Here is a 26,373-nt window from a genome sequence, read left to right on the forward strand (position 1 = left end):
GTAAAGGTGAAATTAAGAAGAGGTTATCATTTAATGCAGCAGATAATGTCACGCTTAGAACACCCATATCCTTGAGTGAGGTGCCTGTGTTTGAGCCTTGGTTTGGCCAAGGTACATCCTGGGACATAGCCAGTAGCTGAGCTCCTGCCACCCATGGTAGAGTTTCTGATTCCTGATTTTGGTGAATCTCAAACCCTGGCTGTTGTAGGCATTGGGGAGCTAATCAGTGAATGGAAGTGGATGGAACACATCTCTCCATCTCTCTCCATCATCTCCGCCTGTCAAATATTGTAAAAAAAATATTGTAAAAAATAGAAATAAAAAAGCAAAAAATACTTTGAAGATGTTTTCATTCTTTGAAACAACAGGATAGAATATGGCTTAATAACTCTTAACAATTAATCATTCAAAAAGACTTAAATGTACCCTGCTACTTGGAATCCTTTGTTTCTTTCATATCACTGTTTGTTGTCATGAATCCAGAAAGATTTAAGATGAGGGTGCTAGGAACTTCTAGGGCCTTTGTCTTCTGTTGGGAATAGGGTGCCTCATTGCCACCCTGTTAGAACTTAAAGCTACAGTCTTTTCCCAGGTATGGCTCTTGTAGAAGAGGTTAGGAAGCCAGCTTATGCAAAATATCTAGAGTTCTTCTATTGCCTGGCCCCTGTATACTGAGGCTGACACCCTTTTGACACATTGGGCATGGCAGTAATGGGCCCTGGGAAATCAAATCCTCACAATTGTCAACTCTATTTTGGCTCACCTGGGTAGATGTTTTGAGGCACGCTCTTACATGTTTCTCATTTAATTTTTTAATAGGTAAAGATGGCTGTATTTTTTTTTTTTGCCAGTTCTTTCATTAGAAGGTAGAGTTTAATTTTTCTCCTGTTGAAACTGAATTGTCCTTAGTGGCATATCTAACCAACTGAGGCAGTCTTTTGAGGCTGAGTTATAAAAAGCCTTGGAGGATATGCTTTCATCTCTTGGAACTTGTTCTGGAAGCCCAAAGCCACTGTGTAAGATACCTTCATGCTTCAGAAGTCACTGTGGCAAGTCCCTGCCAATCCCACCTTGCCACCTGGCTTTGCAAAGGCATAGGATGTCCAGTGGAACCATCTGGACACTACAGACCCACTCACTAGCCAGCTGAGTACTCCCAAGTGACCTGCTTGAGTTACTGACTTTCAATATCTTGAGATGCTATGAAATAGCTGTCATTTTAAGTCAGTGCATTGGAAATACAAAGATATTAGAAAAAAATGAAATATTTTATATGGGATAGCCCTTAGGGATAATCATTAAAAGTAGAATACCTTGGGTTCATCAATATACTATTTTAATGAAAAAGTAAGTTTTTTGTCTTATTATTAAATAGTAGTAAATATAAATGGCTTATATCTTTGAGATGTTATTTTAGGCCAGGCACAATGATGATAAGTGCTTAACCAAAGTGCTATGCATAATTCCCCTAACTGTGACCTCATCTCTAACTCACAGAAGTATCTCATCTAATGGGAACTTCCTGTATATCTTGAGTTACCTTTGAACACACTTTTGCACTGTTCCCGTTCTAGTCATGGCAACCCTCATTTCCTCTTTGCCAGAAAGAAAGAGTATATCCTCCCTCTTCCCTAATGTGAAAATCAGAGATTACTTCAATTCCATTTGGAAGCTTATGGCTACAAGATTATCCCAGGAAAGACTGTGTAATACCTACCTTCCCACACCTCTCCATCATTTCTTTCAGAATTCCTCATCTTATTAAACCACTCACTAAGCCCACTGTGTCTCATTCCAGATCTCCATAAGCCATGAACGTGCAGCAGTGGGTCATGGGTTTTTTCCCCCAGATATTTACTTTCAGGAAGTCTCCGTCATTTGCCTCGTGGTATACTGATAGCAACTATCTTGGCTATTTGCATTTTTCTTTGCTCAAACCCCATAACAAGTCCTTCTATTTCACCTTTCACTGGGAATGGGGTTTTCTTAAATTTACATTTATTTATCCATACCAAACTATATTTTTCATGTTCTTTGGGATGCATGATTGAGTATGGCCAGATGGATACATATCAAAAATTAAGAAACAATAGTTTTCAGGGATCCTTTCTTGCTCAGGCTCCATACAAATTCTTAAGCATAATTTTGACATTTGAGTTTTTAAAAAGAAGCTTTTACACATTTGTTTAAACTCCTGGCTTCACAAACCTTGAATTCATTCCTAAGGATGGCTCACATGAAGGCCTATGGCATTTGTGACACTGTCAGACTCAAAAGTGACCGAACATTTGCTTGCTGTTGTGAATTACTTACTGGTTCAACTTTTGAAGTCTTGCTTCTGAAATATGCAGGTAGATTCACCTCCCCTCCCCCCCTTAGCACTTCTCTCGACTCCTTAATATATATATTTTTTAACCTCTCTGGAATTCCTCCTGCCTATGGTTTTTGGCTTTCTCTTCTGATTGCTCTTACTTGAATATCCTTTGTTAGGGAAACTCCTCTGGGATAATAGAAAACTTGGATTCTTTGGAAATGGTCTCCCTTCTGTTAACAGGGTAAGTCAGTTTAATTCTGCTAGTTGGGAGAGAAATCTCAAGTGCTTTCAGTTTTGTGAATGGATCAAGAATTATTCATTGGAGGTAGTTTTCCTCCAGAACTAAGAAAAACAGCAAATAATACCCAAGAACAGTTCCAAGTAGCCTCATTCTCATGGTGTTGGGACCCTCTGGGAATAGTGGAGTGCTTTGATGAGTATTTAGTTCTTGTGTGAACCACTGTGAGAACAGTCACTCCAAGCAGAAGTCCCCTTAGGATTCAAGGCATGGGGAAGGCTTCTCATGTACCTTGCTGAGGGCTTGCATTTATAATGGGGAAAACAATTGTTTTTGCTTTGCTTCAGTGGTGTAACATTACTCAGTACCTGCCCTCTCCAGAAGAAACCGATGCAATAAATCCTAGTGGATTTTACCACTTGGAAGTTGAGGAACTCTTTGAAAATAGAGTGGAAAAGCAGAGCTTGTTTACGCTAGCAGAACAAAGCTCTGGTAAGTGATGCGAGCATGCAGCTGGCCCACAGCTGGCTTGTGGCTTGTTCATGGTTATTCCACAGCTGTCTGTTCCTTCCCTCTACCCTGGGAAGAGACTGTCTCTGTCTATCTAGCTGTCTTCCATTTGTTGCTTCACATGCACTCCACCTGTTTCCACCCTGAGCTGTCCAGGGCCTGTGTGAATGGCCCCACCAGGTGTGATACCCAGTGGTTTCTGCTGTGTTCAGCCAATGGGAAGCCCTGCTAGTAGGGGTTGAGAGTGGGAGAGTGCTGGGAAGATATCTATCTCAGGTCCCTGCCTGCATGTGTGTCCCTCTCCTGAGGGTCACAGCCTTTCTCAGTGACTCCCATAGCACTTGCCATCTGCGGGCAGACAATAATCCCTCTTCTTGTACATAAAAGCTTCGCTCTGCCTCGCTTCTTCCAGCACTCGTTTGTGGCTTCTCTGCCCTTTGCCCTTACCTTGGTGAAGAACCCCTTCAATTATATGTACCTCCAACTCCCCAGTTCAAGTTTCCTGCTTACATCCATATTTTTTTTTTTCTGGATCCTTGACTGGTACAATCCACAATTCAACGTTTCATAGGTTTATTTATTTTCACATTGCCTGCCAATAAAACTGCCTCCTACTGTCAGGGCTCTGTTGTTCTAAGCCTTTTAGGTACTCCTTTATCTGGGACATACTTTTATTTTTTTTTAATGGAACATAGCAATCCTCATCTTTGGAGAGAGTCAGAAGCTACAAGATATTCAAATATGAGCAGCACTCAACAAAATGATTTTACAGATATAATCATGTGATTTGAAGATACTTTAAAATTGAAGAGCTTTAGAGGAAAATGTGAGAAGCTATGCCTGAAAGAATTTGTGTAGGACAATGCAATTTTTTACTGCAATGTATGTTGCCTTTTCTGTCTTTACTTATCTCTAGAAGGTTAGGATACTTTAATTAGACCTAACTCATTTGCTCTGTCTGACCAGACATTTAAAAAATTATTTTTTTTTTGAGAGAGAGAGAGAGAGAGAGAGAGAGAGAGAGAGAGAGAGAGAGAAGTAGACAATGAGAATGAGAATGAAAGAGAGAGATGGAGAGAGAGAGATCCATTGATTCTGTCCCCACGTACACTTCCATCACAGCCGGAACTGGCCAGGCTAAAGAGCTGGGAGCCAAGAATACAGACCAGGTGTCCAGGTGGATAGTAGAGACCAAATACATGAATTGTCAGCTACTTCCTCCCAGGGGTTGCATTACCAGGAGCCGGAATTGAGCAGAGGCAGGATTTGAACCTAGGTCTTCCAGTGTGAGATGAAGACATCTCAACTGACATCTATTTTCACTGCTGTGTGGAATGACTGGTTTGTCAAACAATTTAAACAAGATTTTAAAAACATTGTTTTTGGGTGCTTAGTCCCAGAATACGTGGAATTTTATCTGGCCAAGAAGAATCTCATTAGCTGAATTGAAACAAAGTTGAATTTTAGATGAATCATACCATACAAGGAACTCTGTTAAATGTTTTAGTGGGATAGTGATTAATTTTGGCTGTATGACACTGAAATGCACACATCACATTTAACATGTGGCTCTGGATCCCTAGAGATATGAGGACTCTTCAAAAAGTTCATGGGAAATGCATATTATTGGAAGATCATATATGTAATGCAAACTTTTTCAGTGACAACTTTTAAAATTGTATTTCCCACACGTTCTTGGGGTATCCTTACATTAGCCCTGTTGTCAACAGGCTAAGAAACAATGGGATGAGCCATCCACCACCAACCACAGCTACAGCCTCAGCACAAGGGGCTTGGACAAAATGAACAAATAATCCAATAGAGAGTAAACGTGGGCTGCTTTTTGTATATCACCTGGGGCAAAGAGAAGTTAATAATAAAAGTTTTCGTGCTACAGTAACCTTTCTTATCAGTATATTTTTCAAATTGTAGGAAATCATTTGCCCTTGACCTCACTCACTTTAAATTGTTCTTATAGCACAAGAGCCAGTGAGCTGAAGTGGATGCCTCTCAACAGGTCTTCTATATCTGTCTCCAAAAGCTACTACAACTTACGATCACAAAAACTTCTAGAACTTTCTTTCCTCACATTTTAGGGAATTATTAATTCTGGAAGGATACTAACTTGCCCCCTATTGTGAAGGCCTCAAAGCCTACTTCTATGCTACTGGAGTGATCAAGGAAGGCAGAAAGAAAAGACAACATATTGGGTTTCAGCTTGTACTTTATGTTTTTCTGAATTCCACCAGAAATACTGCATGAATTTTGAGGGAATTAGAGCTGAGTGGTCTCCAGTGAAAAGTTGGAGGAATTCACTGCACTGATAACTTGAGATTCTAGGATGCTGGGAGAGCCTGAACATCTGACAAAATATGGCATCTTCTAATCAGGTGTGGGTTTTTATTGACTTCAGATAAACTCTTTAGGTTATTGTAGATCTGAAGTTACCTTCTCACCAAGGCCTTATCACATTATATAAGCGAATGAGAAACTCAAGTTGAACAGATTTAATAAAAACACTTTACTTTTAGACCTATTTAGAAGTTACTTTGAATTTTCCTCTTCTGTTGTTATTACTGTGTTTGAGAGTCCGGTAGAGAGGAAATAAAAAGAGAGGAAGGGCAAAAGGGAGGGTGAACGTGAGAGTGAGGATGACAACAAGAACAAGGAGGTCAGGGAAGAATGAAAGAGAACCATCCATCACTCTTACTCCAATGTTAACATCCAAGGCTGGACCAGAACTGAGACCAAGAATTTAATACAAGTTCCCCACATGGACAGCAGAAACCAGATGATCCGTCGTTCCTGCTTTCCAGGCTTTTCATCTGCAGGAGGCTGGAATCAGAAGCCCTTGAAACCCAGGCAAGACACACAATATAGGATGCTGCTGTCTCAACTAGTATCTTAATGTCTGCCCCTTGAGGTTTACTTTGAATGGTGCCTACTTAGCTTTGTTTACTTTTGTTACCTCTGGGCTCATAGATAGCACTTGTATTTGAATCTAGAGTAAATATTAATCTATTTTAAAAAAATAACAAGTTCCCACTTCCCACTCAACTCATTTTCAGATAAAAATCTTTTTATTGGTCATGTGCTCCTTCTGATTTTTTCCTTAATAAACTGCACATAGTATGCATTTCAGTTGAATGCAAAGATTAAGTAGTAGTGATGGAGATTACAATATGATTCGTGATTTTACTATTTCTGCAATTATTGATTTGGGTTAGGTAATTATAAGATATGCATTCCATGTACTGTTGTCTTGAGAGCTGTCATTTGTGGCAGTGTTTAGGAATTTACAGTGTGACCCTTTGCTAACCAGCACTGCAGTTTCTTGTTGTATTCAAGTGAATAGGTTTGTTGGGAAGATGACACACAGCACTAAAGTTATTGGGGGAAAATTATGGGCCTTAACAACTAATTCATTTCTTGTTTGTTTAAAATGGTATTTAAGTCGTCATACTGAAAAAAAATTATGTGTGTTGGCTCAAATTTTGCTTTGTATAACTAAGGGATATTTGAGAAAAATGTGACATTAGATATGTAAATATTTTCCCTTTTCATGGAAATGTGGGATGGTGATAGGTTTTATGACCATTGTTCCTAAACAAGACAAGCCAAAGTTACCACAAACTTTGTGCATAGTTGCATAAGAGAGAAGGCAGAGCACAGGGAGATCCACTGCTTCCTTTTGTGTTGAAGTTTGGTTTTCATCATAGGAGAGATTGTAATTGAGTTTCGTCATGAAAGGAAGTTGTAATTAGATTTTTTTCTCTCCCAGGAAAAGCAAGGAAAGAGGCCTGAATATCCTTTATTTCAACTGTAAATCTTACTCAGCCAAGCCCACAGAGATAGATCTATAAGGCATGATTAAAATGGGCCATGAAGGGGCAGAAGACAGAACTGATCCAGCAATTGCAACTACCAGTGTGTATGTAGGCTGATGTGGGTGATGGTCTTTTTTTTTTTCATTTTTAATTATATTTTTGACAATCTTTACATAGTTAATTACGGTAAAAAGGTTCAAGGGCTATAGGAAAGTGGGTAAGACTATTATTTCCATATTGTTTCCTTCATGTATCTGAGGTAAAGGGGGATATTGAGGGAGAAGCCCCACCCAGTTTCCAGATGTGGAGCATGCTCTAAGATATTTGCTCAAGTGGTTTTGATAGTGGGTTATGGTCTTAGACAGATCTTTTACTGGCAAACACACACTACAGTCAGTTCTGGGATCACCTCAGACGAGGTCTCTTTGGGGATCCCCACAACTGAGCTGCTGGACTCAGATTCCAACCATGGGGAGAATTGCAAAATCAGTGGACTGAGCGTGGAGTGCATGTGTCAGAACTGGGCTTCCTCTGTGGCCTGACAGAGCAGTGGACAGCATGCCCAGAGGCACATGGAGCAACAAGAGGGCATCTGATACCATAGCAGAGAAAGGAGGGTACAACAAATTGGACAACAATCCCAGCCAAGTGTTGACAGCAAATATCTGGGTGAACGGAGACTCTAAGGTGAACTATGGATCTTGGAAGGCTTTCCTTATCCTTGGATTGGTGAGATTGACAGCATTTTAGAATTATCAAAACCAGTTACACACAACTCTTGGAGTATCCTCCACATTGGGGACCCTGGGACGATATTGGGTGGCTGTTCCCCATCCCTGGGTACTGGGGTACCTGGGTATCCTAACCCTAACCCTGGGTACTGAGGCAGGTGGTAGCCTGGGTGCAGTTTCTTCCTTTATCTCCCTTTTTCCCTAGATATAGGAGGAAGAAAAAGAAGGTTTGGAAACAGTGGCCTCACCCACTTTCCCTTAACAATTGATCCTCTCCAAATTGATCAACTATGTAAACATCATCAAAATGAAATAAAAAGAACGTGGGCCTTGCGTTTGGCCAACCATCTTCTAGTTTGATAGAGTGGTGCTAGCTCTGGCCTGTAAGATTCAGTGCATGATGATTTTGGTCAAGGGTGGAAAGCTGTGTGTGTGAGTCAATCACTGGTAAGACACTGAATTTGGTAGGGAACACATGGCATCCCACTGAATGAAACCACGTGACTCTTCTCTATCTCTCTGTCTTGAAGCTTCTGTCTCTAAAATTTGGCACATCCTGAAACATCACTCTCCATTTGGTTCTAATAATGAATTTACACAGTCATGGTTCCCAAGATATATTTACATAGTTAATTTTGCATTATTTTTTCTACAATTGTTTCCATCTTGGTTTCTACAGCATCTTCTAGAAATTTAAAGTAAGGTTGGAGTAGGTTTTTTGTTTTTGTTTTTTGTTTCTTTTCAGTGCCTATAAGTTTTTGGAATACCAATTAATTTAGAACATTGAAGTTTCTGCATATGACCTTGTCACTTCTACGAACTTAGCTTAACCGATGTCTTCCCTGGCTTTCCCTTGCCTCACTATATGCCTTTCTTCTGATCCTGCTTTTCTTTTCCTTTGCTCCTAAGCATTCATTAGCAAGCTGAAGATGAACTTAGAGTACATCTATTCCTTGGGAGAGGGAATGGAATTTCTCCCTTGTATCAGCTGTGTCATGACTTCTTTTAAGTCAACATGCTGGTAATTATACTTCAGGACTTTCTGATTGAAGTTTTCTATGTTGTTTTGAGATGCCCCAGGTAACCCCTGCCTCTACCTGCCCATCTCCATCATTGGCTCCTGAGCCAGTAACCTCTGCACAGCTTATGAGTCCTTCTCTTTCCCTGCAGATCAAGGGAACTTGCTTAACGTCTTTGATTTTCAAGTCAGATGATGACTGCTTGATAGTTGTTAACGATCTGTATCTCATCTAAAGTCACTTGAACTGAAAAAGACATCCCATGTCCTCTAGAAGGAGAGATTTCATTGGCTGCTTTCCCTCTTCTTTTCTTTTTCTTATTAATGCTGATTTATACTTTCCTGCAGTGTTGGCATCCATGTCTCCAAATAAGGCCAGGTATCTTCTGTTGAATTAGTTTAGATCAGAGCAAGCCTGTAGGCTGCTATTTTTAGTGGGTATTTTAACCATGGAAAAGTTCCTTTCTGGGAAATGTAGTAAACAAAATGATTATAGCTACTTCATGATTAGGCTCTGACAGAATGTTCTCCTTCACCTTGTCTTCACATAATAGACAAAGCTTTGTTAGCAGAGAGCAAATCCCTTTGCTGTGTTTTGGCTGAGGCATATGTGCAGCTACCTGATCTGCAGTTAACTCTGGTGCTTTAAGGCTTTCAAAGTATTAATGAGTCTCTAGGGAGAGCTCTATGGCTTGGCATTGAAGCCCTCTCAAGGATGTAAAAGATGCTTTTCTATTTTGAGCTCTCTGCTGAGTCACCATCTAACATTGAGCTGTCCCAGCCTGGGGAGTATATATGATAAACCCAGACCTAACGATACAGACTTTTATTAACTCCTCACCTGTATCTGCCACCATCTTTCCTAATTGAACCTGCTACCATATGGGTCCCAGTGAGGCGTAGATGTGGCTCGTCCCCTTCAGGGCTTTGGGTTTACCGAGAGTTCCATGATTAACGCTTTAAATCTGAATCAAGCAAAGAGTGCAAGTATAAAGTGCTCAGAGCAGGGTGTTTCATGGCAAGGTGCATAGGGATTGCAGCTCCCACTGGCCTGCTCTTGCTCCCAGGCGAGCTGGCCTTCTTTTTCCTGAATAGCACAGAGGTCTTGCCTGCCTCTGGGTTTTTGAGCAAGCTGTTTCCACTTCTCTTGCCAGCACCCATTCTTGCCATTCACTATCACTCAACACACACACACACACACACCGCATACATACACGGAGAAAACCAACCAACCTCCATTCAGTCTTCACATCAGAGAAAGCCTTTACTAACCTTGACTCAGCATCATGCTACTTATGCACTTTTTGAGAACAAAGGTCCAGTTATCCCATTGGCCTCATTTCATCATTCAATTATATACCATATGTTTTTAACCAGAATGTGAATGTCTTACCCCTCACCCAAATTATACTGAAAAAAAGGAGTTTGCCTTGTGTGCCTAGTGTTCTTGATGTCTCTTACATCATAAAGCAATAATAATTCCCTTACTTTAAGACAAATAACAAGCTACAATTTGGGAAAATAATCTGAAATGATTTCAAGTAATATTTGTTTTTAAGCAAATCATCTTGGTAGAATAGATGAAAATGGAGACAAAGAAATTCAGAGCAGATCTGGTTATTATTCTTGAGGTATAACTTCACTATTACAAGAATTAGAATTTCATGATTTTAGAAAACCATCCCCACAGATATGTGGGTTTAATGTAAGCTCTTGAAAGAGCATTAGAAAAAAAAGTGATATAGTAAGCAGGTCCGTCAACCAGGGATTTGGGCATGAGGATTAGCTTTGCAACATCAGCAGATTCCTGCAGGTGTGTTGGGAGCAACATGCTGAAAGGTGGGTGATATGCTCTGCATTTGGTCATTACAGAGTGGATCCACTGAACACAGACACATGTTACAGATGCTTCTGAGGAGTTTTAACACAATCATCTCAGGTACTGTGAGAATCAAAAAGATCATTTTTGTAGAGTGAGGTAGATTTTAAACATGTATATGTAACAACAGAGGAAATGTCCTAAGTCCACATTGTACTACTTTGTACTTTGTACTTTGTACATTGTACTGCTTTGTACATTAAGGCTGGCCAAAACCTTTGATGCAGGATCTTTTCATTAGAAAAATCAAAGTTGGCTTCCTGGTCAAGGTCACCTTATGTTCAATGTATGTGGTTTTTGTTGATAAGATAGTTACTAGCGACTGACTCCCAGAGCACAAGTTAAACTCCATGAGAGCACAGCCCCTCTCTCTCATGGCTTCCTGTTGCCTCTGGGATTTTGCCTGATATACGACAAGAAATACTTAGTTATTTGAGCAATAAGATAAAAATATTACTTACTTATATAATCGTATGGCCCAGAAAATTACTGGAGAAAGTAAAATAGAAACATTAATCAGAAGCATTTTGATGAAAAATGTTTTCATACTTTTTGCCTTTGTGTTAACATGAGAAAAACAAGATACAAATGTATACATATTTAGAAATCCAAGGTTCATTCTTTATGCTGTGATAATTCTGAGGCCACTATTGATTATAGTTTATTGCCTGGGAGACTTCAAGTTCAAAAAGGCCATTCCTATATAAGGTAGATGTGGCCATGGAAAGAATGACACTAATTGCTACTTCTTGAGAATTTACATCAACCATTTCAGTTACTCCTACAATGATCTTATTAAGTAGCGCTTCTTGTGTTTGATAATGAAAGAAATTCAGGCTTTGGGTCCAGCAGCCAACGTTTGCCATGGACCAGGTAATAAGAAGGCAGAGACACAGAGCAGATGAGACATATGATCTCAAGAGTATGAGCACCAGGCTTCAAGTTCAGATAGTGGGCTCCAGAACCGCTCTGGTTAACTGCTACATAACCATGATAAAGACAGGAGGAACCTGGAAATTGGGTTTATTCTAGGATCTGCCGTGTATGCTATCAAATGAAGCCAGGTCTAGTTCCCTTCTTTTGCCCTCTCTCTTGTTTCTCCACTGCATCCCATAGTCAACTGGCCACTGTTTTAACAGCTTTCTTGTTCATTTTCTTAAGACCTATTCACTGATTCTTTAAAGGAAACATTTAGCTCCTATAATGGCGTACATAAGTTAGTTGCATAATCGGAGGGAAGCAGGCCAGGCCTGGAGCCTGCATTTCTAAAGAAGGATTTTTAAAGCAGACTGAGAGATGTTTCACAGAGTCCTGAGTCTCCATTCCTTTTCATTGCTATGACGACAGGGTGCTCCTGCTACACGCAGCCAGAATAAGCAGCTGACATTTCAATGCTAGGAACATCGGGGAGAGGCTCACCAAAACAAAACACAAAGAAAAAAAACTAAACAAAAACTCCCTTTCATTTGAATTTCAGTGAAAGAGGAAAAAAGGACCCCCTAGAACAAGTCAAAAATCCCTATTCTTGCCTTCAGAAAAGATGCGAAAGGAAAAACGCTGGAGGCCCTCTGCCCTGTCCAAGTAGGCCAATAAACAGAATTGACTGAACCGCAGTCTTTATTCTCTTTTCTGTGCACTGGCAAGACCAAACAGCAAAGTCTCCTCGCTTTCCTTTGACTTGGCCATGGAGAAGCTGCTAATTGAAGGAGTGGTAGGGACTCATGGTAACAAATGGCCTCATGTGGAGGCTCCCCAGGGAAATGCAGTAGTGTCACATTTCTTTGGGTTCAAAACAAAAGACCATTCAAAAATTATTTCCTTTTTGATCCCCAATTTTGCAACCAGTTACATTAATTCCAAGTGCTACCAGATACCTCCTTGACACGAGACCTCTTAACAGGCAACCAAGAAAATTTCCAATGCTATTTCCCAATGCTATATCTGGCATTAGATAAGCATTTGGTTTGGTTCTTACCACAACCCCACCTGTGGCTATTACCACCATTTTGTTTCAGGGATGGGTCTACTAAGTCCTGAAGGGTTGAAAGGACGGCCCAATTTCATACTTATCAGAGGCAGAATCACAAACCTAGCCCAGGTGTATCACACATTCTCAAGCTATGCTCTGTCCACCTTGCTGAGCTGACTCATAGCCATCATCCTGGCTTTGATGTTTTATTACAGAGCAAAATGTTCATGGGCACAGGAAGAGACTCCAAATTAAACCCTAGAGTCAACTCTTTCCATGGGTTTTGCTAGGACCTTTAGGTAGACCAGTAGTTTTTCAGAAGCTAGGCTTGATTTACTGCTTTTATTTCTTCAGGTATCATAGTGGCTTTCTGCACTCACTTCTTAATAACAAATCTACAAGGAAGCTCTTTACTTCAAGATCTCCTTTCTACAAATGAGAGGACAGAAGCACAAAGGGACTAAGCCATTGGGCCAAGGTCACAGTCATGTTTAGTACTGAAGCCTGGACATAAACTAGATCTATGGTGACTTCTATAAACTAGGTTTATGCAATCAGATATAGAGCAGAGTCACGGTCTCATTCCCTTTGTTGGACCTGCTACCTACATTGGGAGAAATCAATTAAGTTTATGCTCTGTGATGCCCCAAACACAAGCCATGCTAGCTGGGAAGGCTTGCCATACCAAGTTAAGCTTTGCTTGCAGCAGATGATGCCCTGTAGGCCCTGTAAGAACCGGACAACCAGACCCCCACCTGGCAGGGTATCTCTCAGCAGTCAGGTCCATAAGGAGATTGTAGGATCCCCCTTCTTCACCACAAAAGATCATTCTGAGGACTTAAGGACACCTCAGCTCTTCTAGCAAGTTGTCTGTGCTGTTCTGGGTAGAACAAATAACAGGTTCTCAATGTGTTTCTGATATTGTGCTAAGTGTCAACTAAGCTAGCAATGTCTGTGTCCTGTTACAAGTCAGCTTAGTAACATTAGACTAGAGAAATTGAAATGAATGATGTTTTGGACTTATCCAGATATGTATCACCAGTCATCTCATCTCTGTCATCACTGTTTATTATGTTTACTTAGATGATAAAGTGAAGCTATGGCATGAGAGGCTAGTGGGGATTAAGTCCAAAAGGACCTGGAAAGGAATCTCTGGCAGCATAATTCTGAGTACTGAAATTCTCTGAAAGTTTATGAGTAACTCATCCATATTCTTTTCCCCAATGTGGAAAACCATTTGTTAATTGGATATAAGTAGGTGAAATAGACTGTGCTGCTTTGCTAGGCTCTGCTCTCTGATCAGAAACACATATTTAGAAATCCTCCCTTTTGTTTAACGTTAATGGCTTTTGTTTAATAGCCATAGTTTATAATAGCTGTAACCATGAAATGAAAAAGCTGGTATCCATGAGAGAGAGGGGCGTTTTTGAAGAAAGTGTTCTGCTGAAGTGGACCTGGTGAGCATTTCTGCTCAGTGTGCTTTGGCCCTGGGCCAGAGGCAAGCTCAGATAGTCTGCCAAGGTGACATATTTAACCTCTTTCCAGATGAAAGGCGGTGCAGAGGAGATGTTCTCCCTGGATCCCTCTGGGTGTAGCGTTTCAGCACTATTGATCTGCAGATGAAAGCAGGGATTTCTCCTGCAGAATGACCTTGAGGGGCTGCAGGAGTGAGTAAGCAAGACTGGCCTCATTGCTGTTAGGACAGCATCTTACAATGTTACAGCCGCCACCATCTCTCTAGCGCTTTAATGCGACTCTCCCCTGCTTTGGCGTTTCTAAACGAAACATGGAGAATTAGAGAAATTTTGTCTCAGTGCATATATTATCCTATCAAAAACTAGTAGGAGGCAAGAGAAAGTTACAAAGCAGCAAGAGTTAATTAGGAAAGCGATGATAGTCACAATAACGTGAATATAATTAAATTAGGGCATATTAATATAGGTTTTTTCTTTTGGTTTGGAAAATCAAAATATCTCATTTCCACATGGAGGTACAGATTAGGGCTACAATGATGATTAAATAACTAGACAATTTAAACACCAAAATACATAAAAATTATGATTTGAAAGTTAAAAAATGACTTTCCTTTTAGTTTCTTTTACTTTGGTAAAGTATTTCAGACTCAATAAATATAAAATGCAACCCAGACTAGCAACAGTTTTGAATTTCTATGCTTGGTCTGTACTAAAGCCATTGCCGTTTATTACTGCTTATGGTTTAATGTTGAAGGAAGAAAAGAAATATGAAGACAAATGATAGAATTCTCTGTTAGTAGCTTTTTTCTCTAAATTTTGCAAAAGAATATTTAGTCAACAAACGACTTTTATCATTTTAGGCAAAGCATCAGTTTTACCAGGTCATGCAAATCAGCTAAAGAAATAGAATCAGATGAGACTATGCATTTATTAAAATTTACCTTCAGGTAGCTGACTGGGGCAAGCCGAGTCCTGGTTGAAGATGAAGTTGAATCCCCTCTGTGTACAGCCAGGGAATCAAAGTTGGACAAATACCCAGGAGAAACTCCTTGAATCTCTTCCCTTATTAGCTCTGCTTCTTTGCCCAGAAACACATTCAAGGCTATTGGAGTTGAAATGCTGCTGTTCTGCCAACCAGGCAGAGTCTGAAGTGACAGAGGAGAATCTGGAGGTCGGCACCAGCGCGTACTTCAGGCTGTCAGCATTTTGGTTGCAGATCTCTGGGTTTCTCTGGCAGGGCGCGAGCTGTGGTCCAGAAAGTGCAAACCCAAAGAGAAACAGCAAATTTTGCTGGCGTGGATGGAGTTAACGGCCCTTCCCTGGAAGCTCTTGTTCTGACTCTCCTAACTTGGCTAGAATATAAGCACTTGGCTCTGCATGCATTTTTTTTTTCAAACAACTCTGTAAGGTTTTGTAAGCAAGATCCCTTTGGAGGGGACGTTATTTTAAGACTTTGAAAAAAGCTCCATGCTGTTGTTTCTTCCTAAAGGAAACTGGGGGTAGGGGTTTAATGGGAGGGGGAGGAGGATGGGGGAGGCGTTGTACTTTTGCAGTGCTATTCTCACCGGGTGTCTGGACTTTAACAGCAGACACAGTAAACACTTCATCCTTTCTTTGAACGAGCTTCAGAAATGTGTGTGCATGTGCGCCCTTGCTCGTTACAGCGCAGAGGACTTGTACGTCTTTACAGAGATGTTGCAGTTCACAGATTTTTCTACTCCTGCTGCAGCTCCCTGCTGTGACCCCACGTTGAGTGGTTGGTCTATAAGAAATTTCCCATGTAATGTGACAAAAGGTGGGGGCTTTTTCTCACTTATTATTTATATACACATCCTTTTTCTTCTGCTGCTACTTCCACACTTACTGCTCATGAATTAGGTGCCAGACACCATGCTAACAGCTTTTTATGCACCATAAGCCTTGTTCCTCACAAGTGTATCCCATTTGCCGTGTTCCCATTTGAGGGCTAGCGTAGTGTGGTGCTAAGTCTGCAAGTATGGTGGTTAAGTAGCTGGGCCTTGCATCCTGGTCCTTTTACTCCCTGAACTGCTTGACTCCGGGCAAGTCACATACCTCTTGCAGCTTGAGGGCTCTTATCTGTAAGATGCAGAAGCAAATATGAAAATGATAATACTATCTATATCAGACAGTTCTTCTGAGTTTTAAGTAAGTGAAAATAAGTCAGCCACGTAGAATGTGCTCTGCTATCCTAACGGGCACTCATGTATAGTAGCTGTATTGATTTGCATAAAAGGAAACAAAAGTTGAGGGAGGCTGAGTAGTAACGAGATCAATTACCTTGACCAAGGACTAAACTTGGGCTAGTCTACCGTAACCCCCGAGCTACAGTAAGTGTATCACACCTTTTCCTGAGCACGTGGCTTACTCCTTGAAGGTAGAGGAAGTGACTGCTTTCTGTTCTCCAGGTGCCTAACACAGAGCTTTGCATGTTGCAAATATGACATTAACATTACTTGAGTGGTTGCAATTAAAATAAGTTTTTCTAAATCTAGGCCAAAGGTTGACCAAAAGTTAAACAATGCGATTCAAAACAAAATAGAAATATGCCCTATCCCACCCCAACCCAATACCACCTGCAATTCTGGACAAACACAACCTCAGCCAACTTTTTCAGAGCACTTTAGAGACATTTGCACCCTTTGTTATCTGAACACCAACCACAGCAAGCAAAGGGTAACAAGAATTATCTCTAGTTTGCAGTTGGGGGAATTCAACAGAGGAAACTGGGCAGTTTGCCTAGGAACCAAAAGTGAGTCGCTGTGCAGCTGGGAGCCATCTCACGCGCTAGGATCAGGATGAGTTGCTCCCAACGGCTTGTCCAGGGAAGGGAGGAAAGGACGTGACGTCCTTCTTTCTTTACCCTAGACAATGTGGTGTTTTTCCTCAGGCACAGTCTGGCGTGGGAGCCACCTCCTCAAAGGAAGCATGAAGGGCTGGGCTGTGTCTGTGCACATCTGGTGACAGGGGTGTGGGAGACACAGGCCCCGCTTCCCCAGCTGTCTCTTACAGGGCCCTGGAGTAGCAAAGGCTATTGCAGGGTATGTGGGAGAAGCTGGTCTGAGGATTATGTCCCAAAGGTTAAAGAGAATTATCTTCGGGATCAGACATTCTCACTTTTTGTCCTAACTAGCATTTAGGCCATGAAAGCTTTATCTGCGATGATTCCAGGTAGTTATGCCAATTTAATGAGGCTGCATAGAGGAAGTTTTAGCTAGAAGGATATGGGAAAAAGATTTGACCAACACAAACTTTTGTCCCAATACCAAAGTGGATATTTTCGGTGTCTATGAAATAATGAAAATAAAATTTCTTATATGAGCCGTCAATGTAGAATTTGACAGAAGCAAACTGGGTTCATCTCTGAAATATAAAAGTTCATTTGTGGCAAAGTTTTATTTTCACAGGCTTTCTTATTAACCTACAGCAGGATTTAAAAGATCCACAGCTTCTTGAAACTACATGAAAGCGAATTAAAAAATAGATGAAAGGCCCTTGAACTCACAATGTCTTTTAAGCATGACTTTATTTTGGGAATATTCATTGGCAGATATCCAGGCTCTTATTGTTTCTGAAACTGCCATTTCCAAAACAGTTTACAGCTCATGGAGCTGAAGACAATAAACCCACAATACCACCCACCTACCAGATGGAGCTGTCGATCAGATTCACAAAATATGTGCAGTCTCCAAATGTGACGGAAGAATTTGGACAAAAAACTTGTAACAGTATTGGACCATATCACGTCAGTGTGGGTCAGAGGCAATGACAAATGCTAGCATCTAATTTGGATTTTTTTTTTAACTCTTCAGTGTTAATATTTGCTTTGGGAAGTAGATGAAAGCCCCAGTTGGCTCACAAAGCCTCTCAGGAACTCCTTTCTTCATCTCCTGCTCTACCCAGGATTTCTATGAGGTGAAAAAAAAAGCCCTAATTCAAGTAAAACCAGATAATTCTGTTCAGTTGGTCCAGTGTACATGGTTCTGCATAGGGAGATCCAATCAACCACAAATGCACAATCTAAGCCAAAACGAAAACCCTCATCTGTATTGGATGTATACAGACTTATGTGCTTGTCAACTATTCTCTAAGCTATATTACAGTATACAATGATTTTCAGAGCAATTGCATTATATCGGAGTATAAATAAGCAGGAGATGATCTCAAGTATAAAGAAGGATGCAGTAGATTTGGTGCAAAGATCACACCATTGAGCATTTGCCCTCTGTGGAGGGGTCAGGGGTGTTCTGGACCAGACCCCTATGGATGTTGAGGGATGAATGCATTCAACCCCAAGACATAATGAGCTGCTTTGTGACTCATGGCACAAGTCTTGAGTTGAGTCATTAGAGGAATATCACAGTTTCTGCCTGTGAGGCAACTGGGAGAGAACACATACACCCAGTGTCAGAGGTCACGTGATCTCAGTGGACTAGTGAGAACCCTGGGTAGGAAGGGTGAAGGGAATTTGCAATGACAAATGTCTCTAGCAATCTTGGCCAGGATTTGGCCTGTAAGGCCCTGTTGTTCCCTGCTAACCGACTGTGCCAGTTTCTGAAAGCTACTACCACAGAATACTACAGCCTGGGTGGCTTACCCATTGGAGGTTTATTCACTCACACCATTCTGGAGGCTGTTAGTCCACGTGCCGGCTGGTTTGACCTTTCCCATGGGCTTGCTGGTGGCTGCCTTCTACCAGATCCACACATGTCTCCTCCCTTTTGCATGTAAGCATCTGTGCCTTTTTCTCTGCCAAGGAGGCATCCTGTTGGACTATGTCCTCAACCTAGTACATCATTGAACCTTAATATCTCTTTTCAGGGCTCTGTCTTTAAATGCAACTAGTTTGGGGGGGTTAGTACTTCAATATACTGGGGCAGCACCTCAGTGCATAGCACTTCATCATGTCTTTTTTGACCTTAATCATGAGCTCTCTGTAGGTCTGATTCTGAATCCTGCACTTGGGTCTCAATTCTGACTCAGTTGCTGTGCGATCTTCCCTGAGCCTCAGAATGACCATCAGATCCTTACACTGCACTCTAGCACGTTGCTCAACTCTATCTTAGTCATGCACTCACAGCCGTAGTTTTTTACTACAGGGTCTTGCAGAGGTAGTGATAGCCATCTCTGTCAGCCCCTTTCCTTGTTCTTTCGTGGTTTTTTTTGTGTGTGATTTCATTTGTTTGTTTGAAAGACAGAGTCACAGGAGAGACAGAGAGATCTTCAATCTGTTGGCATCTCCCACACGAAAGATAGGGGCCCAAGCAGTTGGACCGACCAGCCTCTCCTTCCCTCCCAGGCACATTAACCGGGAGCTGGATCTGAAATAGAATAGCCAAGACTTGAACCAGCATTCTATATGAAGTGCTGGTGTTGTAGTCAGGGATCTAACCCACTAGCCGCAATGCTGGCTCTCCCTACCAGTCCTTCTATAGGCTTAGCCACACCTCCCATCAGATGTTCAGCACAGGCTTGGCACACACGGAACAAGTCAACAAGAGTAATAGCATGAACACAAGGATCTGCTAAGTATTCCATGGCTGCTGTAATTCACTATCATTTTTGTAGTAATAATTTGAAGCAGAAAAAAACACCTGCAATGGGAGAAATAAAGGGTAGGGCTGGGTTAATTTTAGAAACCAGCCTAAGCAGTTTGGCTTTCATCAGTGGGCGAAAGGGGTGGCATTGCCATTGAAGGTTAGGATGAGTATGGAGAGCATCTGCCAGGGTAGGTTTTACCGTAGCCTCCAAGTGTTAGGATTTTGTTTGTTTCCTCTTTAGACCCCATGGTTTTTGAAGATGTGCTGCAGTTCAGTTCTGTCTCTTCACTCTGGAATAGGATGGTGGAGCTGTTTTCTTGGTGGAAGCAAAAGACAGGTGCAAACTGTCTGCTTGTTACAACTGCCCGGTTGTGATAAACTTCACTTTTGTCTGTGTTTCATGACCACAGCAAGTCGTGTGACCAAGTCTGAGGTAGGAGGTGTGTGTTTCCCACCCAGAGGAAGGATCAGGGGCAAGAAAATTAGAAAGCTGACTTTTTTTTTTTAAAGATTTATTTTTATTATGTTTTTATTGGAAAGGCAGATATACAGAGAGGAGAGACAGAGAGGAAGATCTTCCGTCCGATGATTCACTCCCCAAGTGAGCGCAACGGGCCGATACTATGCCTATCCGAAGCCAGGAGCCTCTTCCGGGTCTCCCACGCGGGTGCAGGTTCCCAAGGCTTTGGACCGTCCTCGGCTGCTTTCCCAGGCCACAGGCAGGGAGCTGGAAGGGAAGCGGGGCTGCCGGGATTAGAACCGGCGCCCATATGGGACCCCGGGCGTGCAAGGCGAGGACCTTTAACCACTTGCGCCACCGCGCCGGGCCCTAGAAAGCTGACTTTTAATGGCCATTTTATTCTGTTTCATTTGTTTATCTGAAAGGCAGAATGATAGAGCAAGAGGGCCACACACACACACACACACACACACATCTTCTGCATGTTGGCACATTCTCCAAATGGCCACATGGAGCCTGAAATTCCATCTGAGCTTCCCATGAAGATGGTGGGGACCTAAGTACTTGAGCCATCACCTGCTACTTCCCAGATGAATTAGCATACAGCTGGACTGAGAGTGTGGAGTAGCTGAAAGTTGAAAGGACACAATGGCACTTTAACTCATTGTGCCACAGTATTCTTCCTTCCCCTCAGAAAGTAGATTTTAATTAGGGATGGAAGATTAGCAGATTCTGTTGGAAAAAGTTTTAGGGAAAAGGTGGAAAAATATATTTTTAATGCTAGGTGTTAAGAAAGGAGGAAGGGAGAAGAAATAAAGAGCAGGATAGAAAGGAAAATCAGATAAAAATAAGAGGTAGCTGCTTGAAAGTCACAAACAAATGACAGAACTGAGCCAACAGAATGGAGCAGCAATCCCCATGCCAATCCCATGCTTGTGTTGTGAGAGTTGGGCCCTGGGCTCCTAGGACTGTCTTAATAAATCAGCACAAACTTCAGAAGCTTGTTTTCTTGGTGAACTTGAGGGTAAAAGTGTGAAACAAAAATGTCAGCCGGCAGTGCTGCTTCTGAATGCTGCGTGGAAGAATGCTTCTTCTCTCTGCCCGGCTCCTGGTGACTCCCAGAAATGCAGGGTGTGTTACTTGGCACAGGTGTAACACACCACTCTCTGCTCCGTCTTTGCAGAGTTCTCTCTCCCGTGTGTGTGTCTTCCAAATCCGTACATTCTCTTCTCTTCTAAGAGTGCCAGTCATCAAGTTGCAGTTCATTGCCATCCATTATAACCTCATCATAATTTATTACACCTGGAAAGACCTATTTTCAAATAGGATCACCTTTCCATACAAAAGGGATTGAGGCGTGATCATGATTTTTTTTTTCTGGGGGGGGGGGGTCGCAATTCATCCCATACTAGTCTACTCCCCGCCTTCTAATATTTACATCTTTCCCATGTGTAAACTACATTTATCCCACCCCAACATTCCTAATCCATTCCAGCATAAAGCCCCCAAGTCTCATCTCAGTACCACCTACTCAGAAAATCTCAGATTTTCATTATTTAAATTGGGCATGTGTGAAACCTTAGGCATGATTCATCCTAGGACAAAATTCTCTGCCAATGAAACAAGCAAACAATGGCACAAGATAGACTTTTTGGGAAAGGCTTAGTTCTAATGAACAGGAAGCTAGGCAGACAAGAATAGCTTAGCAATGTAGTTTTTGGAGGAATAGAAAATATTCAGCAGATCTGACTCCAGTCCAGCTCTCAATAGATCCAATTGCAACCTGGAAAGGGGAAAACTCTAGAATTAGATGGAATGAGCCATTTCAAAAGAATCTCAAAGAAATACAAGACACAGACATCCCTGCTTTTATACCCATGTCATTCTGTGTAGCACAGAGCACAGCAGGTGTTGGTATGTGAGTACACAGAGTGGCTGCGGCATCTCAGTCTTTGGCATGTTCCAGACATGTGCAACAGCCCACAGTGGGCACCCTCAGGGTGGCTATGGTAGTGGGGTTCAGTGGCAGAGGAAGAACTCAGCAGAGTCACAGTACATGGTGATGTGGGTGGCAGCCAGCATCCTCACATGCCCAATGGAGCTGGTGATCACGAGCAAACTAGTGGGGCTTAGCAGGAAGGGAAAGGCCTGGTGACATGTGGTGTGATTGTATGCTTCAGGCCAGAGCTGACATCATGTGGATTTTCACAAGGAGGATATCCCCAAGGGAGAAACAGCAGGACAATGTGCAGTGGGAGACAACAGCTGGAGATGTATAAGGACCCTTGAGAAGACCCAGACAAGAATGCCTAAATGTAGGGTCGAGGGGAGAGCTGTTTCAAAGAAACAGAGCTGAAAGCCAAAGAAGAAAAGTTTCAGTGGCCTCAGGACAGAAATTGATGACTTTAATAAACACTAGTAAATACTGTTCTCTTCTGAAAATACTGAAAAACCCAATGTCAATTTAATCTGATCCCAGTACGTGATAATATTTTGCACCTGTGGATGAGTAGATGATCATTAAGATTCTGCCACCTTACATATATCCCTAAAGTCTTTCTTCATAATAGCAAGAAATTTTGTGTTTTTTTCCTCTAAAAAGCTTTAATCAATGTTAAAGGTGTCTAGTTTGATGATACTTCACCATGAACAGAGACCATCAAATCCATTGCCAAAGTACAAGACATATGATGCTGGATTCCAGCCCAAAGAGTTCATTGTTTTTCCTGAAAGAAGCATAGCAAGATAATCCTCCACCTCAAGTGCCAGCATCCCATTTGGGCATTATTTCATTTCCCAGGTGCTCCAGTTCCCATCCAGCTCCCTGACTATTGGCCTGGGAAAGTGGTAGAGGATGGCCCAAACACTTGGACCCAGGCACACATATGGAAGGCCCAGAGGAAGCTCCTGACTCCTGGATTTAGAACAGCTCATCTCTGGCCATTGTGGCCATTTGGAGAATAACCAGTGAATAAAAGATCGCTAACTGTGTCTCTCCTTTTCTCTTTGTAAAATCTGCCTTTCAAATAAGAGTAAACAAATCTTTACTTTTTAAAAAAGTATTATTATCATTTTTTTTCCACACTAATATTATCATTTTTTCCCCCTGCATCTGGGGTCAGGGGAGAAACAAAGGGAGAAGCCCCACCCAGCCTCCCACCCAGCCTCCCACCCAGCCTCCCACCCAGCCTCCCACCCATCTGAGGTGCCCTAATGTGAGACATGCTCCAAGGGTCCTGCTCAAGCAGTTTTGGTAGTTCAACAGTTCAGAATTGCTGTTAATCTCACTGTTCCAAGCACAATGAAATCTATTCAGAATCCACTGGCTGACATAGTCTCTTCATGATTGGGCTTCTAAGATCAGCAGTTCAGTTGGAGGCATCTCCAAAGAAACTTCATCTGAGGTGATCCCAGACCTGATTCTTGTGTGTGCTTGCCGGTACAGGGACCAGCACAGTCCGTCGCCCCAATCAGCTTATGTACATGCTGATGGTCGCAATTGCTGGGTCAGTTCTGTTTCCAGCCCTGTCCTCCATGCAAACCAATGGGTGTTAGAGTCCAGCCTGATCCTGCCCACTTCATACTCGGCCCTCACACAAACCAGTGGGACCTATAGCCTAGTCGGGGTGACTCCGCATAACCCCCATCAGGCCTGCCCCTACCGTGGTCCCCATGCATGCCAGTATGTACCACAGGCTTGTTCAGTCTGTTGCACATCCCATTTAGCTCTCATACATGTCAATGGGCATTGAAGCTAGTTCAACCCAACCAACCCTACTATCCAGCCCACAAACATACAGGTGGCCACTCCTGCCCCTGTCCTGGTTTTTGTGCTCTCCAGTGAGAGTGGTAACCCAAGAGGGAGTTGCTCACTATCTCCCTACTAAGCCACTCCCATTCCTGGATTATGCACTTTCCAGGTTCTTCTGGAGTTTAACTTGACAGATTTAGCCTCCAGTGCCAGACTCTGCCATTTGATGATGTGGCAAAGCCCAGCCAACCCTCACCCACTCTAATTTTTGCTTGCACCAGTTGGAACAGTAAGCCCAACCTGGCTTTTCCCTGATCTAGCTCACATGAGGCTCACAGGTATTGTAGCTCTGTCTGGTCTGCTCTGCCTCATCCAAACTCACGCTTTCCAGTGGGAGTAGTTGTCTAGCAGGGGAGCCCACGTTCCCCCTGCTGGCTTTGCCCCCTTCCTCCCTGGTTCTCACGTGTGCTGTTTGGGCGCTGTGGTAACATCTGGTATGGCTCACCTCACCTTGGCATTCTGTAATGTGCACTGGTTTGTGTTGCAACCGAACCTGACCCAACCCACACTCTGTTCTGGTGATCAGATTTGCCAGTGGGTGATAGGAACTGGGAAATAATTAGTAAATGAAAGATCTCTGTCTGTGTCTCTCGTTTTCTCTTTATAAAATCTGCCTTTCAAATAAAAATAAATAAATCTTTTAAAAGTAAGAATAAAAAGTAGAGAATTGCTGTGTCAAAAAGACCTGAATTCAAATCCCAGTAATATTGCTCTGAGTTGTGTGACCTTGGAAAAGTTATTTTACCAGTGTGTATGTGTTTGTTAAATTAATTAAATTTCATTTAATGACACAGTTTCATAGGCTCTGGGATTCCCCCAACCCTTCCCTATACCCGCCCCCCATGGTGGATTCCTCCACCTTGTTGCAATAATACAGTTTAAATTCAGTCATGATTCCTTCATTGCAAGCATGTACCATGCATAGAGTCCAGCATCTTATTGCCCAGATAAACTCATCAGTTTCTTGGGGAGACCATCTCTGGCCTGAAAGCAGAGTTGGCAGAATATCATCCTGTCCAATGAAAAGCCACAACATAACATCAACAACAATTTACAACATTATGGAGTTAATTGACATGGTATTGAGTGACCAATATGTTAGAAAATGCAAGTTCTTAACCACATCCTGCGACTACTTCATTGACATTTCAATTTTAGTTTATACACAACCAGCTGCTATATACCTTAAAATGGCTATCGGGTACTATTCAGCTGTCTCATGTCTATTTTCATTTTAGTATTTAGCAGTTTGTAGTGTTGAAGCATAATTTTTACTGAACTTGGCAGATTTTAGGATAGTCTAACCTGTCTTATAACTCTAACAAGGCGTATGTCAACAGTTGAGGTGCAGAATACTTTCAGGAGGGGTGTGCAGAGAAATCTTCAGTACCTTGTGTGTGTGTGTTTTTAAGATCTTCTGTCTGGTGATTCACTCCCCAAGTAGCCACAATGGCCATAGCTGTGTCAATCTGAAGCCAGGAGCTTCTACACACAGGAGTCTGGGTCCCAAGGCTTTAGGCCTTCCTTGACTACTTTCCTAGGCCACAGGCAGGGAGCTGAATTGGAACTGGCGCCCATAAGGCAAGGACTTTAGCCACTAGGCTACTGCTCTGGGCCTGGCTCTATGTGTTTTTAGTGTCCTTATCAATCTAATGATAATGATGGTATTGACCTCATGGAGGAAATGCATTGAAAAGAACTGATGCTTATATAGTGCTTTGCCTGGTACATGATTGGACTGGAGCTCAATAAGTGATGATGATGATGAAGGTGAAGGTCAGGAGGAAAGAAGTTGTCATGGAACCTTCTGCAATAGCATAGACACTGCCTCCTCCTCTTTCCACACGAACTACTAGCAGTCTAGGAGGAATGCTGCTTTTTAAGCAGCAGGGCAGGCATGGACTTTTAAGCAAGCTGCTTAAAGCAGAGCAGCTGCTCACATCCATCGCCAGGATTCTGTGTAGTTCTATTCTCAGATGAAAGAGCTTGCCTACAGTTTGGGAGGATTGGACTCAACTGTGTAGCGGCAACATGAGCTACATAACGCTTTTTTGTTCAGACCTCACCCTAGGAGAGATGGAATCTAATTTGTCTGGTGTCTTACTTATCTGATGTTCCCATTCCTTGTTCAAGTGTGGTACAAATGAGCTTCTTTAGATTTCAGTGCATTGGAACTATCTTGCTCACCATGACAGGAGATTGCTCTTGGGACTTGTCATGGGTGAGGTCACTTTGTTTTATAGCCAAAGGTTTTCCTAATACAAAGCTGTCTGATGTTTCTCTGGCTCTAGTGTTAGGATCCCAGAGCAAGATGTTTTTAGACTAAGAAGTACTGCTTGGCTGATGGAGCAATCCTATTCCGGAAATCTGTTGCAGTGCCTGTGCTTCTTTCTTGGTTTTCTGAGCAGGGATATTTACATTTGTGTTGACACTGCAGATACAAAAGAGCAATGGGTTTGGTGTGGATGCCGTGAGGACTGGGTATATTCTAAGGGCCACAGTTAGAGTTTGTCTGCAGCAGAATTGCAGAGCCAGGCTAGGACTCCTTACAGGCTATAGCGGCATTCACTAAGTTGGAACTTG

General features: G+C 42.2%; 1 protein-coding gene across 1 annotated transcript in view; it reads right to left on the reverse strand.

The window, feature by feature from the left end:
- Positions 1–15,275, reverse strand: part of SPARCL1 (SPARC like 1) — a 41,288-nt gene extending 26,013 nt beyond the window's left edge. Inside the window, exon 1 of the mRNA XM_040966837.1 lies at positions 14,903–15,275. The gene's annotated coding sequence lies outside the window, so the exon portion shown is untranslated. The remainder of the gene's footprint in view (positions 1–14,902) is intronic.
- Positions 15,276–26,373: the final 11,098 nt, after the last annotated feature.

The sequence above is a fragment of the Ochotona curzoniae genome, unplaced genomic scaffold (genome assembly GCF_017591425.1).
Source record: "Ochotona curzoniae isolate NIBS_2020 unplaced genomic scaffold, NIBS_Ocur_1.0 scaffold_4506, whole genome shotgun sequence".
Lineage (NCBI taxonomy): Eukaryota > Metazoa > Chordata > Mammalia > Lagomorpha > Ochotonidae > Ochotona > Ochotona curzoniae.